This window comes from Narcine bancroftii, chromosome 1, assembly GCF_036971445.1.
Source record: "Narcine bancroftii isolate sNarBan1 chromosome 1, sNarBan1.hap1, whole genome shotgun sequence".
NCBI lineage: Eukaryota > Metazoa > Chordata > Chondrichthyes > Torpediniformes > Narcinidae > Narcine > Narcine bancroftii.
This window is the reverse complement of record NC_091469.1, coordinates 382086804-382101006: the sequence shown is the minus strand read 5'-3', so window position 1 is coordinate 382101006 and position 14203 is coordinate 382086804. Positions and strand designations below refer to the sequence as shown.

Below are 14203 nucleotides of genomic sequence, written 5' to 3'. Positions count from 1 at the left end.
ACTGTGACTCTCCACCCCCTACCCAAGACCCTTTCTCCTGCTTCAAACCTTCTTCCTCTTTCTGGGCACCTTTGTTTAAAAGGGTTCGAGCAGCAAGCCTAGCAATTATAGGCCTGTAAGTTTGACAGTTCTTAGAGATAATATATATAAGTTGCTGGAGAGACAGAGTCTGATTGGGAATACTCAACATGGGTTTGTGCATGGTAGGTCATATTTGACCAATCTTGTTGAATTTTCTGAAGTTTTGACTAGGAATATTGATGAATGGAAAACTGTGTCCATATGGTCTTCAGTAAGGCCTTTGATAAGGTTTTGCATGGAAGGTTAGTTAGGAAGGTTCATGCGCGAGCTATTAACTTTGAGATAGTCAAATGGATTCAACAGTGGCTGGAAGGGAGATGCCAGAGAGTCCTAGTGGATAACCGTTTGTCAGGCTGGAGGCCGGAACAAGCGGTGTGCCTCAGAGTACTATAATGAGTCCCTTGCTGTTTGTCATTTACATTAATGATCTTGATAATGGGGTGGTAAATTGGATTAGTAAATATGTGGATGATACTTAAATAGGTAGAATTGTGGATAATGAAGGTTTTCAAAGATTGCAAAAGGATTTGGACTGCTTAGAAAAGTGGGGTGAAAGATGGCAGATGGAGTTTAATGCTGAGACGTGTGAAGTGACGTTGAGACTGTTCAAGGCTTTGGTGAGGCCAAATTTGGAATACTGTGTGCAGTTCTGGTTACCGAATTATAGGAAGGATATCATCAAGGTAGAGAGATATAAGAAAAGATTTACGAAAATGTTACCTGGGTTTCAGAATCTAGATTACAAAGAAAGATTGAGCAGATTAAGTCTTTATTCTTTGGAGCATAGAAGGTTGAGAGGGAATTTGATAGAAGTATTTAAGATTATGAAGGGGATAGATAGAGTTGATGTGGATAGGCTTTTTCCCTTGAGGTTAGGAGAGATTAAAACAGAGGTCATGAGTTAAGAGTTAAGGAGCAAAAGTTTAGAAGTAACATGAGGGGGAACTTCTTCACTCAGAGAGTGGTGGCTGTGTGGAATGAACTTCCAGGAGAAGTAGTGGTGGCAGGGTCCATTTTGTCATTTAAGGAAAAATTGGATAGGTATATGGATGGAAGGGGAATGGAGGGTTATGGGCAAGGTGGAGGTAGGTGGAACTAGAGGAGAAGATTGGAAGGGTCGAGATGGCCTGTTTCAGTGCTGTAATTGTTATATGGTTACATGGTCCTGGTCAGCTGCCCGCTCTGGACCTTTTTATTTCCAACTGCCGCTGAGACATCAACTGTATCAACACCCCCCCACCCCCAACCCATATTCCAATTTCATCTCCTCATCTCCTCAGAACACTCTGTTCTTCACTCTCTCTGCAACAATTCCACCCTCACCATCAAACCCACAGACAAGGATGGTGCAGTTGTGGTCTGATGCACTGACCTCTACCTTGCCGAGGCAAGAGGAGTGTTTCATCTACAGCCCTCATGGTGATGTGTGCCAAGTGATCACGCAGGCTGTTAAATGTCTGGATCGCCTCACTGGGCAGGGGGAATTCTTTTGCTCTAATCAGTGGATGGACCCTGTCTGCATACTGGGGTATCCATTGCGCGTAATAGGCAAATAAGCCCAGGCATCTTTTGAGCGATTTGGGCGTGGTGAGGATGGGTAGGTCCATCAAGGCCTGCATGCGAGCCTGATCTGGTCCCACCTCCCCGTTCTGTACTACGTGACCCAACAAACCTTCTTCCTAGCCCCAAACATACACTTGTCTTTGTTGTATGTGGAATAAATTGTGGAAGGCTGTACCAAAGGAAAACACAGGCACAATACTGTTTGGGGTAACACAGCTTTATTCCACTCACATAAAGATCTAATTGGCTGCTAGCTGCTTGCAGCAGTGATCCCGGGGAGAGAAAGAGCACACGGTCGGGACCTCGGCTTTATATCATGGGCCTTCTGGGCCCACCTGGTGGTTGGATGTCATTAGGCCAGGTGCTGTTTCTCTAGGACATCTGTTGGCCGAGTGATGTACTGCAGCATATCATCACACTATCTCACCCAGATCACCTGCAGATTAAAAAATCAATACCTTATTTTCCATATGGGCACTCTCCAGCCAGATGGCATTAACATTGACTTTTACTGCTTTCCATTAAACCTGCTCACTTTTTCTCTCCCTTCTCCCTTTCCTGGCCTTCCAGTTCTTCCACCCACCCAGCCAACCCTCCCCTTCTCATTGATGTCCCCTCCCTCCCTTTGCATGACAAAATGTAGCAATTGATAAAAAAAAACAAAGACGTGCTCAGAATATATTACTTTAGATCAAGGGCAGGCAACCTTTTACCGTGTATGTGCCGGATGATGTGTTGAACGACAGGCCACATTGGTGAAATAAATACTGAAACACAAACATTATGTAATTTAAGCTTTCGATTGTCTCTGCTTGAAATAAGTAATGTACAATGTATGAACACAACTGATGATAATTTATCAAAAAACAATCCACAGATAAAGTTCAAGCAACAAGATCAACCGTATTCCTTCTAAAAAACTACAGTGATGCATTTCAGGTCAGGGAAGACTTCTTCAAATCTGGAAATGCACAAAAAATCATGAGTTAGTCATTAAAATTACACAGTAAAAACATAAAAGTCAAAAAGGAGAAAAATTAGTCACAATAAAAATAAAACAGCAGCTCAATTAATGGGAAACTTTGAAATCTTTGATACTGTATAACTCACATGTGTAATTCTTTCTATTTTAGCATTCTTTGTGAAAAATGAACTTTGTTTTTCCAAGCTTTCTTTCATTCTCCAAATTTCATCTTTCCTAGCTTGTCCACTCAATTCCTTGAATTTTGCATATTTTGTTTCATAGTGTAGCTTGATGTTGAACTCCTTGTTCACAGCAACCCTTCCGTTTCCATGTTCAGAAGGGCTTTTTAATACTTTGGATATCAATTCTTTAAAATAATAATTAGCATAAAGAATGAGGTGGACCAGAAATTACAGCCCATATTAAAATGAGGACTCCCTAGTAGAGTAAATTCTGGTGTCTTGGCTCTTTCAGGGAAGCATATTTTAAACTTTATGATCAATATTTTTTGTGGACCAGTGGTATATTAGATTGTAGTGTTTCATGGTTATTTACTTCAACACCACTTAATTGGTTTTCAGGTCAAATATTAGAATTATTAGTTATTCGAATGAGGCAGCATATTGATGTTACATTTAACTGCACATGAAAATTTACAATCTCTTGAAAAACTATTGAATGTGTACATTATTTCAAGCTGCAGTGTCAGCAGAACACTTAAGATGCGCATAATAGATCAAGTTGAACTAATCAAAGTAGTATGTGGCTTAATGTATTTCTGGATGTTATTGTCTCTCCTTAACTTAGCCTGATTTTAATTGTGGAAACTTGTGCATTTGCAATGTAAGTGGCCCTGTTTAATATAATAGGCCCCAGAGTTAGCAGTGAAGGACTTAAAGAAGTTGGGAATGTGTAAAAAGCCATAATTCATTAAGTCATAGAGTTTTACGTCATAGAAACAGGCCCTTTGGTCCAACTTGTCCATGCTGACCAATTTGCTTACACAAGCAAGTCTCATTGGCCTGTGGTAGCCCCATACTCCCTGCAACCTTTCCTATCCACATTCCTTTCTAAACTTCTTTTAAGGTTGACAATCGTATCCACCTCTATTACCACTCTGGCACTCATTCTGAAAGGTGTCCCTCAGGTTCCTTTTAAATCTTTCCCCACTCACCTCAATCTGTGCCCCCCAGTTTTGCCATGCTGACTATTCTTAATCAGCCCTTGGCTGTCCAAAAACTTGTATATCTGATCTCTCAGAACACCCTCCAATAATTTACCTACTACTGACGTCAGGCTCACCATCCTGTAATTTTCTGGGTTTACTTTTGCAGCCTTTTTTAAACAATGGAACAACATGACCTACCCTCCAATCCTCTGGCACCTCACCCATGGCTAAGGACATTTTAAATATTTCTGTCTGGGCCCTTGCAATTTCTACAATAATCTTCCTCAAGGTCGAAGGGAATATCATGTTAGGCTTGGGGATTTATCTACCTTTATTTGCTGTCAGGCAGAAAGCACCTCCTCCTCTTTAATCTCTATATGTTCCATGACGTTACTGCATGTTTCCCTTCCTTTCTTATACACTATGCCAGTTTCTTGAGTAAATACTGATGCAAATAAAACTGTTTAAAATCTCCCCCATCACATAGACAACCACTTTGATCTTCTAGGGGACCAATTTTGTCCCTTACCATCTTTTAACTCTTAATATATTTATAGAAACCCTTCGGGTTTACCTTCACAATATCTGCTACAGCAACATCATGTCTTTTTGCCTTCCTGAATTCCTTCTTAGGTATTTTCTTACATTTTGTATATTCCTATAGTGCCTCATTTTCTCCTTGTTGTCTATACTTGCTATATGCCTCTCCCTTCTTAACCAGATCGCCAATATCCCTTGAAAACCAAGGTTCCCTATACCTGTTAATTTTGCCTTTAATTTGACAGGAACATGCAAATTCTTGAAGGATAAAAACATTCAAAAAGCACTCATATCAAAATCTGTGAGCAATACATTACTACACTTGTCTTTTTTTTTTATTTTTTTATTTTTCACGCTATAAACCATATTGATCAAGATACATACATTTTCCTTCTTGTATATATACAGTGTCGTTTTCTCCCCCCCTTCCCTCCTCGCCTCCCTCCCTCCCTACCTCCCCTCCCATTTATTTAAAGTTCAGAAAATAAGATACATTAAACCCGTCAAACAATGTTGTCACTCAATGAAAATAAACAAGAAATTCCAGAGTCAGTTCTTTTCATTCTCTTCTCCTTCTGTCATTTTAGGTGGTAGATGTCCCCGGTAGGTTTTCTCTATTATGTTTCATGTATGGCTCCCATATTTGTTCAAATATTGTAATGTTATTTCTTAAATTATATGTTATTTTTTCTAATGGAATACATTTATTCATTTCTATATACCATTGTTGTATTCTCAAGTTATCTTCTAATTTCCAGGCTGACATAATACATTTTTTTGCTACAGCTAGGGCTATCCTAACAAATCTTTTTTGTGCACCATCCAAATCAAGTCCAAATTCTTTGTTTTTTATGTTACTTAGGAGGAAGATCTCTGGGTTTTTTTGGTATATTGCTTTTTGTGATTTTATTTAATATCTGGTTTAGATCTTCCCAAAATTTTTTCACTTTCTCGCATGTCCAAATTGTATGAATTGTTGTTCCCATTTCCTTTTTACAGCGAAAACATCTGTCAGATACTGTTGGGTCCCATTTATTTGACTTTTGAGGTGTAATATATAGCCTGTGTATCCAGTTATTTTGTATAATACGTAACCTCGTATTTATTGTATTTCTCATAGTTCCTGAGCATAACTTCTCCCATGTTTCCTTCTTTATCTTTATGTTTAGATCTTGTTCCCATTTTTGTTTAGTTTTACCATTTGTTTCCTCATTCTCCTTTTCTTGCAGTTTAATATACATGTTTGTTACAAATTTTTTGATTATCATTGTATCTGTAATCACATATTCAAAATTACTTCCCTCTGGTAACCTCAGACTGCTTCCCAATTTGTCCTTCAAGTAGGACTTCATTTGGTAGTATGCCAACACTATATCGTGAGTTATATTATATTTATCCTTCATTTGGTCAAAGGATAATAATTTATTTCCCGAAAAGCAATTTTCTATTCTTTTGATACCTTTTTTCTCCCATTCTCTAAAGGAAAGGTTATCTATTGTAAAAGGAATTAGCTGATTTTGTGTCAGTATTAGTTTTGGTAGTTCGTAGTTTGTTTTATTCCTTTCTACATGAATCTTCTTCCAAATATTGAGCAGATGATGTAATACTGGAGAATTCCTACATTGTTCCAACTTTTCATCCCATTTATATAATATATGTTCAGGTATCTTCTCCCCTATTTTATCTAGTTCTAATCTAGTCCAATCTGGCTTTTCCCTTGTTTGATAAAATTCTGATAGGTATCTTAATTGTGCGGCTTGTCTTTTTTCCTTGATGCCAATACCATTCTCTTAGTTTGTCCTGTCTTAAGCTGCCACGCTAGAATTTTGTGCATTTTTTTTTTCTCCTAGTTCATAATATTTCTGTTTTGTCTTCATTATGTTCTTCTCCACCTTATATGTTTGTAGTGTTTCATATTTTATTTTTTTTATCTGCCAATTCTCTTCTTTTAGTTGTGTCTTCCTTCATTGCTAATTCTTTTTCTATATTTGCTATTTCCCTTTCCAACTGCTCTGTTTCCTGATTGTAGTCCTTCTTCATCTTGGTTACATAACTTATTATTTGCCCTCTGATGAATGCTTTCATTGCGTCCCATGGTATAAACTTATCTTTCACTGATTCTGTATTTATTTCAAAGTACATTTTAATTTGTCGTTCAATTAATTCTCTAAAATCCTGCCTTTTAAGTAGCATGGAGTTTAATCTCCATCTATACATTCTTGGAGGAATGTCCTCTAACTCTATTGTCAATATCAGGGGTGAGTGGTCCGATAATATTCTAGCTTTATATTCTGTTTTCCTAACTCTGTTTTGCATGCGAGCTGATTACAGGAATAGGTCTATTCTTGAGTATGTTTTATGTCTACCCGAATAATATGAATATTCCTTTTCCTTTGGGTGTTGTTTCCTCCATATATCCAAAAGTTGCATTTCTTGCATCGATTTAATTATAAATTTAGTTACTTTGTTCTTTCTGTTAATTTTTTTCCCAGTTTTATCCATGTTTGAATCCAAATTAAGGTTGAAATCCCCTCCTATTAGTATGTTCCCTTGCGTGCCTGCTATCTTCAAAAAAATATCTTGCATAAATTTTTGATCTTCTTCGTTAGGTGAATATACATTGAGTAAATTCCACAACTCCGAATATATCTGACATTTTATCATTATATTTCCCTGCTGGATCTATTATTTCCTCTTCTATTTTGATTGGTACATTTTTACTGATTAATATAGCTACTCCTCTAGCTTTTGAATTATATGACGCTGCTGTTACATGTCCTATCCAATCTCTCTTTAATTTCTTGTGCTCCACTTCAGTTAAGTGTGTTTCTTGTACGAATGCTATATCAATTTTTTTCTTTTTTTCAGTAAATTTAGCAGTTTCTTCCTTTTGATTTGGTTATGTATTCCATTAATATTTAAAGTCATATAGTTCAACATGGCCATTTCATACTTTGTTTATCTTTCCTTTCCGTTTCCTCATCATCACCTTTCCTTCTTATCCATTTCTGCTTTCTTTTTTTGAATACTTTATAAGACAACATTTCTAAAACATAAAACATTTCCCTTATTCTCCTATCTAAAATTTGTTTAACCTCACTATCCCCTCCCCTTCCTGAGTTGCCCTTTATCCCTTGTCGGGCAACCACATCTCCCCTCTCCATTTGGATTTGCAAATTCACTCACAAGCGTCAACTGATTTCGCAGTGACCGTAACTCTTCCCCACCCAGCCCCCCCCAGAAAAGATTTTAATTTTCAGATACAACAAAGGTCACTCTCTTAATTCCCCCCATACTTCCTTTTTTCCCTTTCTTTCCCTTCTTAGTTCTTACCTATATTCTATTTTTTAAAAATATATACATACACACATACACTTATATATATATATATATTATATATATATATATATATACCTACATACACACATACATATAGTTTGTGGTCATTTTTGTTCTCGTTACATATCTTCCTCTCTCTGTCTGTTTTGTAGTTGTTCTGCAAATTTTCTTGCTTCCTCCGGATCCAAGAATAGTCTGTTTTGCTGCCCTGGAATAACTATTTTAAGTACCGCTGGATACTTTAGCATAAATTTATATCCTTTTTTCCATAGGATCGTTTTTGCTGCGTTAAACTCCTTCCTCTTCTTCAGGAGTTCAAAACTTATATCTGGATAGAAAAAATTTTTTTGACCTTTGTATTCCAGTGGTTTTTTGTCATCTCTTATTTTCCTCATTGCTTTCTCCAATATATTTTCTCTTGTTGTATATCTTAAGAATTTTACTAGAATGGATCTTGGTTTTTGTTGTGGTTGTGGTTTAGGGGCTAATGTTCTGTGTGCCCTTTCTATTTCCATTTCTTCCTGTAGTTCTGGTCTTCCTAGAATCCTGGGGATCCATTCTTTTATAAATTCTCTCATATTCTTGCCTTCTTCATCTTCCTTAAGGCCCACTATCTTTATATTGTTTTCTTCTATTATAATTTTCCATTATATCTATCTTCTGAGCTAACAGCTCTTGTGTCTCTTTAACTTTTTTATCAGATTCTTCTAATTTCTTTTTTAAGTCCTCTACTTCCATTTCTACGGCTATTTCTCGTTCTTCCACCTTGTCCACTCTTTTTCCTATATCTGACATGATCATCTCTAATCTATTCATTTTTTCTTCTGTACTTTTTACTCTTTTTATTTCACTGAATTCTTGCGACTGCCATTCTTTTACTGATTCCATATATTCTTTAAAAAAATATATATCCATTGTCTTGCCCTTCCCTTCATCTTCCATTTCTCTGTGTTCTTCCTCTTCTTCTTCTGAGTCCATTCCAGGATCTGTGTCCTTTGCCTCTGTCTCTTCTGGTTTTCTTGTTGGTTTGTTTGTTTTATTTTGTTGGGTATTTTTGGTCATCTTATTTTTATTAAAAGTGTCTTGCTGCTGGTCTTCTTCCTCTGGGTTGGTCATCTGTTGTTTATTTGATTTCTTTTTACTCTCTTCTTTCTTGCTCTCGTTATTTTCTGTGTTTTCCTCTTGCTGTTTTGTTGTGGCTGTCAATCTCAGCTGTGGAGATCGACTCCTCAGCTGGTCCCCCCTCCCGTCAGTGTTATTTTTGTCTCGCGCATGCGCGGTTGCGCACTTTTGCTTGGCTCCCTGAGCCATTTTTGTAGTCCCGAGTTCGGGGCTTCAACTGACCTTAGGGAGCGGGCTTCTCTCTCTGCAGCGGGCCTCCTCGGACAGGTAAGGCCTTCACCTTCTTCTTCCGACGTCCTTTCTTCTTCTCTTCTTCCCGTTGCTTTTGGCTTTTCTTTTTTCGCTGCCATTTTCTCCACACCTTTACTTTCACTTTATTTTGATTTTTGTGTTTGTGCCTTCTTTTTTTCACTGTCTTTTTTTAATTTTTCTGGAAAGGGCTGGAGTTCCCCGACCGGCCACTACTCCATCACGTGACTCCTTCCATTACTACACTTGTCTACTAACAAAAGCAATAATAAATTGATAAACAGAAGAACAGTTTGTAATCTCAGTGTTAAATGTCATTAAAAATTTCTGTATTAACAGAAATGCTTTTTAATTCTTAGAAGACAATCATAATAATATAGAACATAGAACATTACTGCACAGTACAGGCCCTTCGGCACATGATGATGTGCCAACCTATATAAACTTACTCAACAATCTTCTTTACCTCACATCCATAACCCTCTATTTTTCTTGCATCCATATGCCTGTCTAATACCCTTTTAAATATTCCTATTGTACCAACCTCCATTACCACCCCTGATAATGCATTCCAGTCCCCCACTGCTCTGTAAAAAACTTACCCCTGATATCTTCCCTAAATTTTCTTCATCTCACCTTATATAGATGACCTCTGGCATTTGCTTCTATAGTCATGGAAAAAAGATGCAGGACTTCCACTTGATCTATGCTTCTCATAATCCTGTAGACATCTATTATGTCACACCTCATCCTTCATCACTCCAGAAAGAAAACCCAAGCTCTGTTAACCTTGCCTCATAAGACACGTTCACCAATCCAGGCAACATCCTAGAAAATCTCCTCTGAATCCTCTCCAAAGCCTCCACATCATTCCTGTAATAAGGCGATGAGAACTAAACACAATATCCCAAGTGTGGTCTAATCAGAGTTTTGAGGAGCTGCATCACTACCCCATGACTCTTGAACTCAATCCCCTGACTAATGAATGCTAGCATGCTATAAGCCTTCTTCACTATCTTATCAATTTGTGTGCAACCTGCAGAGATCTAGGACTTGGCCATAAGATCGTTCACACTGTTAAGAATCCTACTATTAACCATGTATTTCACCATCACGTTCAACCTTCCAAAATACATCACTTCATATTTTTCCTGATTGAACTTCATTTGCCACTTCTTTGCTCAACTCTGCATCCTTTCTATATCCCTTTGTAAACTACAACTATCTGCACTATCCACAACATTTGAAAACTTACTGACCCATCCTTCTACTTCTTCATCCAGGTCATTTATAAAATTCACTAAGAGTATGGGTCCCAAAACAGATCTCTGTGGAACTCTGCAAGTCACTGACCTCCAGGCGGAATATGTTCCATCTACTAAAACCCTCTGCTTTCTGCAGGCAAGCCAATTCTGAATCCACATCGCTAAGGTTCCATGGATCCGATGTGTAATGACTTTCTGAATGAATCTACCATGGAGGACTTTGTCAAATGCCTTACTAAAATGCATATATGCCACATTTGCCTCCCTACCTTCATCCATTTCTTTTGTCAGTTGCTCAAAAAACTCAGTTAGTTTCATGAGACACAGCCTGCCCCGTACAAAGCCATGCTGACTATCCTTGAAAAGACTATGCTTCTCTAAATGCTCATAAATCCTGTCCCTATGAATCCTGTCCAATAGTTTGGCCACTACTAACATAAGAATGATATCAACTCTTTCAAGAAAAAAGTGCCTGCAATTATCAAGGTTTTCACTGGAGAATATTTTTAAAATATATTGTGCATTTTCACAACATAGGTTTGGTTATTTTCTGCAATAAACATTTCTCTCACCTGCTTATTTTATTAAACGTGATTTTCTAACTTATGGAGAACATCTGAAAAGATGCACTTTATATACAGGTAAATCTGATTCTTTTAACTTGTGAAAAAAAAAATTTGTAACATTGAACATTAATTGCTAAATCAAACTGACTGTAAGTGGTGTTGACTGAATTGGTACATTTTTTTTTAGTTAGCCTGAGCATGAAATTCTTGCACATCCTGCAGGTCGGATATAAAGTTGCAGTCTTTTTTAAAGATGTGGAATGAAGAAGGGCAGATTTTACTCACACTTTGCTAGTTTCTTTGGCCAGGTGTCTTCATCCCAGCCTGCTGTCTCCAGATCCATCTGGATCACTCCTTCTAGCCTCTTATATCCTCAAGATAAGCCATTTTCAATCTTTTTTTTTGGCAATGGCCCACTTAGGACTGCTCAAAGTTTATGGGCCCCTTCCCTGTAATGACTATTTAGTTAGTTTCTTCCATTCCTTTCTCCTACCAAATACATAAAAAATATTTGTTACATGAGATGAAAAGAAAACAAGGCTTTTACTCTGAGTGTAACAACTGTGGCTTGTGATTCCAGAACAGATTGACAAATAGGAAATCATTCTTATTGTACATGCAGGAAAGAAGAGAATATGAACATATATATTACAAAAAAATTAAAGAAGATTCTTAGAGCACAATGGTTAAACCTTAAACATGAACTCAAGGATATGAATACTTAATAAAAAATTTATAAAATTAAAATTTTAGAGAGATCCTTGAGCTTGATTTTCAAATCCCCTTTGGGCATGGCTGCTCTAGAGCTATTAATCTCCACAGTTTATACAAAGGTGACCATCTTAATTATTTCTGCAGCCCCTCCTTTCTCTTACTTACCACACTCTGTACTTAAGGACTAACCCCCAACATTGCTTCAATTGTACAACGTGAACAAAGCTATGGTACAACATGGACAAAGGTATCTGTATCTCCCACAGAACCATGACCACATCACTGAACATTGTCTCCCAGTCACCAATTTCATTTCTCTGGTAGATCCTCCCTCCAGAATTTCCATCTTCACAGTCCCCCCAGTCCAACATAGCCCCCTCTCATTTTTTTCCCAAGATTCTCAAGCAAGGCTGCCCTGGAAGAATTCCCTTTGGTACAGCCAGGTCTTGCCCCATAAACTCTTCCTTCCTGTCTTGAGTCTTGCTTTTTTCTCATTATCTAGTCACTTTCCTATTCACATCCATGACTCCTCAGATGATGTCTGCCAGTTTAACTGTTTCCTGTTTCCTGATCACAAGCAGTTCATCTTCAGCATGGACATCCATCCCCTCTGCACTTCTATCCCATCAGAATGGTGGGATGTGGCGTGTTGCCTCTCCTGGCAGAATTAATTAATACCTGACTTTTAAAAAACTTTTCAAAACAGTGAGCAGTTTTAAAACTCTTCTAGAGGTCTGAAAAGATGGCTGCAAAAAAAATCTAAAGCACAGGCTGCAAAAAAAAGGGCTATAACTGAAGTTACAGTGATGGAAGCTGACCTTGAAGACTTAGCTTCTGATCCTGGTTCCTCTCCAGCCTCGATCTATTAAACCTCTTTGGGTAAGGATTCAAACTCCAGGACCACTTTCTCGGGGAGCTGGAGAAGATGGCACTGGAACACGAAAGAAAACTACAAAAATGATTGTAGAATCCACGCGCATGCGCAGGACTTCGTGCATGCGCACTATAGAAATGATTGAGTCGGAGCTTGCAGACCCGACTTCAACTGTGGTAGCAAGTCAAACGAGGGCCAAACAGAGAGCCTATATACAATTTCAACCATTGACTCTACAGAAGAAGAAGAAGAAGAGGTAGGAGTGGAAGAGGAAAGTCTTGTGCCACAATCACAGGGAGAAGAAGAAGGAGAAGATCAATATATTCAAAGTAAAATTGGTGAATATTATGTTACCCCAAAACCTCTTGATCCAAATATTTTTGATAAAATTTTTGAAAAAATTGATTCAATTAGTGAAAAAATGGATGCAAATTTTGCAGAAGTGAAAACAGATTTTACTACTCAATGTAAAAATTGTTGGTTTGCCTGAGGACTTTGAGGGCACTAATTCAGTACAATTTTTTCAAAACTAGCTGCCTGAAATTTTGGGACCAGAGAATTTTCCAAATGGATTGGAACTTGATAGAGCACATAGAGCTCTTAGGGTAAAACCATAACAACCGCCACGCTCTATTTTGATCAAATGTTTACATTATCAAGATAGAGAAATGATTTTGAAAAAGGCAGTTTGAAAAGCCAGGGAACAACAAAGCCTTTTAATGATTCAGAATAACAGAGTATTCTTCTAGGTGGATTTGAGTAATGAAATTGTTGTAAGGAGAAAAGAATCTAACCCAGCAAAGTCAGTTTTGTGGAAGAAGGGATATAAATTTGCTTTTCGATACCCAGCAGTTCTTAAAGTTTTTTATGCACAATTTCCAGCACAATTTTTTGCTAAAGAATCTTAAGCTTTGGAATTTGCCAATTCACTGCCTCATAATAAGCAGAACGGAAGACAAGATTTTTTGTCTCAACAAATGGAAGATGATCAAAAAAAAATCAGAGGGAGGGATTCCAGCAGGAAGACAGCCAACTGAGGTTCAAGTCGAAATTCATAATGATCAAGTCAATAGAGACCTTGAAGAAGCTTACCATACTTGATTGATCGATTGAAATTAAATTTTGATATTCTGTCTGGGGGAGGAAAATTCCCTTTTATTGTTTTTCTCTTCCGGGGCCTCGTGCCACTAGTGGTGGGAGACCCTTCTTGTAATTAAGGGAGATAGTGCTGACCCAATCAGTGCTTTTCGAGTTTTTTTATTTTTAAAATTATTTTATTATTATTTGGGGTTTCTTACTTTCTATCTTTGGAGATGTTATATGTTTTGGAAGTTGGCTATGAAGACAAGACGACCCGACCCATGGTGGAGAAGGGAGTTGAGTATTCTTTAAATTATATTATAGCAACACATAGTTTGAATTATGTAATGTTTAATGTGAATGGGCTCAATAATGCAATTAAAAGGAAGAGGGTTCTATCTTATATTTAAGAAGTTGAAAGTAGATATTGCTTTCCTGCAGGAAACTCATTTAACTGAGAAAGGATATCAAAAGTAAAAAGAGAATGGGTTGGTCAAGTTATAGCCTTGTCTTAATTCTAAAGCATGAGGAGTGGCTATTTTATTTCGTATGCGTCGTGGATGTGCACACATTAATTTCCTTTGTGCTCTGGTTGTAAAACGTGTGTGCACATGGTGCCTTTTTTATGTGCTCGCTCCCCCTTATGTCAAAACCTGGCTTTGCCCCTAGATTCTCCAG

General features: G+C 37.6%; 1 protein-coding gene and 1 long non-coding RNA gene across 16 annotated transcripts in view; one reads left to right on the top strand and one right to left on the bottom strand.

The window, feature by feature from the left end:
* Positions 1-14203, top strand: part of LOC138751338 (LYR motif-containing protein 4-like) — a 276723-nt gene that overhangs the window by 144529 nt on the left and 117991 nt on the right. The gene's annotated exons all lie outside the window — the stretch shown is intronic.
* LOC138751334 (uncharacterized) lies at positions 1846-12532 on the bottom strand. Of its 2 annotated transcripts, XR_011349824.1 has the most exons (5): positions 12390-12532; positions 11143-11346; positions 9000-9279; positions 2358-2411; positions 1846-2080 (listed from the first exon to the last, which is right to left on the bottom strand). It is a non-coding gene; the product is annotated as an uncharacterized lncRNA (long non-coding RNA). The 2 variants fall into 2 exon arrangements; XR_011349823.1 differs by lacking the exon at positions 9000-9279 and having other exon boundaries at positions 12390-12531.